The sequence below is a fragment of the Aplysia californica genome, unplaced genomic scaffold (assembly GCF_000002075.1).
Source record: "Aplysia californica isolate F4 #8 unplaced genomic scaffold, AplCal3.0 scaffold00198, whole genome shotgun sequence".
NCBI classification, from domain to species: Eukaryota; Metazoa; Mollusca; class Gastropoda; order Aplysiida; family Aplysiidae; genus Aplysia; species Aplysia californica.
In genome coordinates this window covers 174,685-177,131 of record NW_004797468.1, presented here as the reverse complement: position 1 = coordinate 177,131, position 2,447 = coordinate 174,685, and positions in this window count along the sequence as shown.

The following is a 2,447-nucleotide window of genomic DNA, read 5'->3' as shown; positions in this document are numbered from 1 at the left end:
GGGGGGCTCTACACCTTTTGTATCCATTCTTAGCACATTTCTGTAAGAAAGTTACTGAAAAACATTGATTAAAGGAACAAAAATGTATATTTTAGTTTCCAACCTCTGAAACCAGGCGACCCTGATCTCCTTCAATCGCAATTACTTCAATTTCTAACATAGATGGATTTTTTTTACAAGAAAGGAAGGCAAATGAATGATACCAAATGCTCAAAAACTGACTACGACGTGACACATATAGCCTACTCATTTACGTTTTTAACTTCTTATTAAAGGCAAAATCTTGATTAATTCTTCATAATTATGTCTGAAAATTTCAGATAAGATAGCGCACTCATTGTACAGCAAGGGAAATGCGTGGAAAGTAAAGTTAAGAATGTTTTATATCTTCAATTTGGAACTTATAGGAACATGTAACTTCATTTTGGAGCAACAGCAAGACATAATAATAAACAAAGGAGCAAACGAAACAGTCAACCCTTCTCTAACGACAAACTATTCAAGACCTGTACCAACGATCACTTCCCATTTCGCCAAAGAAATTTTTCTATAATAATAAGGACACTGTCAAATGGGACCATCTGTCTAGGAAAATCGCCTTTTACAAGTTGGGCTTTTTAAGAAATACACCCTGAACATACGATGAACAATCAACAAAATTCAAGCGTAGCTTTCGTGGACATGGATAATGTAAAAGCCACAGCTGTTGAATTGACCTTTTCACTGTTCGATGAGCTTGGTCTTTCTTGGGTGGGGGGGGGGGGTCTGTTGGGCTGTGCAGTGATGAAAGAATAAACACCAGGTGTTCCGTGGATCGTTCGTATGTTCGTTTGTTTGTTAGTTTGTTTAATTTTCGCACAGCGAATGTTATCATCTCTTGGGGCGGCTCTTTCACTGGGCAAGACCGGTCACTTTTTGGTTGCTGTACAGTGGACAAGAGATTTATTGCTGATGACAGTTTTTATTTAGTTTCCAGTAAATATAATTAATATCTAATCAACGTTCAAAAAGCGCTTAGTCGATTTGAAGACGCCCTGTGGTCTCTTACAGAGACTCGTTCCTTCATCTTTGTTTATCACGCCGGCTCGTACGTAAATTGCCCCTGTCACGCACCGTGCGCTCATAATAGTCATAAGCATTCTAACATAAACGTACACATGTATAATACTTAATAGGGTTGCGCCGAAGGGTTGCCCTAATTTGTCTAGATTCTATGCCTACTGAGCAAGCATCCATCCAATCCCTATAAGAAACTGTTTCCTGGAAGAATGCGAGCTTCCCCACCGAGAGGTTAAAACATACAATGACATACAAGGTTTGAAAAAAGAGTACCTATAGAAATGACTATAACTCGGTCATTTTGGCACAATTTTCTACACATCGTGGACCCCCCCCCTCTCTCTCTCTCTCTCTCTCTCTCTCTCTCTCTCTCTCACTCTCTCTCATTCTAACAGAATTCACCTAACAAGTATGATTTTTAATTAATAAAATCGGCTTATGGGTTCGAATACATGTATCAAGTTGTGTTTTTTGTTTTGTTGCTTGTATGGTTTGTTTGTTGTTGATGTTTTTTGTTGTGTTGTTGTTGTTGTGTTGTTGCTTGTTTTGTTTGACGGTTTGTTGTTGTTGTTGTTGTTGTTGTTGTTTTGGGGGGTGGGGTCTCATTTTTTTTTCAATCTTAATTTTAACCAAATTGAATAAAATGCATACGTTTACAACTCTTAACCAATCAACCTTGATGTAAAACTTATCTACACGAGGTCTTTCGGAATACAGCCCGCCCTTCGGTGACGTCAGCCTACCTGACAATTTCAGCTTTTGCCCAGTGGACTTAAAAGGCGGATTCTGTTGCCAATTTTATTGGCCTCTCTGTTACTCACAAAGGAAGGGCAAGTATGCAGTACAAATACATATTATTGTTTCACATAATTTCCTCAGTTATATTAAAATTTATCATTCAACCTGTCTCATATTACTGCCTGTACATCTATTGTTAGCATAATTATTTCTATTGAGTTTTAAGCCATCCGTGGTTCTGTTTTGTGTTTTCTCCAACTTCCCGGAGTTACCTTACTTGGACAGGACCCACGGCTGGCGATCCTGTGTTCCGCCCTGTTGAAATACATATTGAGGGACTGTTAACGAGATGAGGGGAGCGCCCTTTATTTGCTGTCAGAGTCTGGGCCTAAAACAATACCCCCCCTCCACCCCCTTTTCCCTTTTCTACCTTCACCCCAGCTCGACTCTATTTTCTATAATTAGCATTTGACACAGTTCGCTTCATAGAACAGTGTTCCGAGAGCAGTTATGAGAAATGAAGAGAAAAACTTTTGATTCGGGACAGCGTCATTGGTAAAGTACCCGTTAACAGCACACAGGTTTCATATTTTTATATAGCGGGAGCACGTTGAGACTGCATGTGTGTGTGTGTGTGTGTGTGTGTGTGT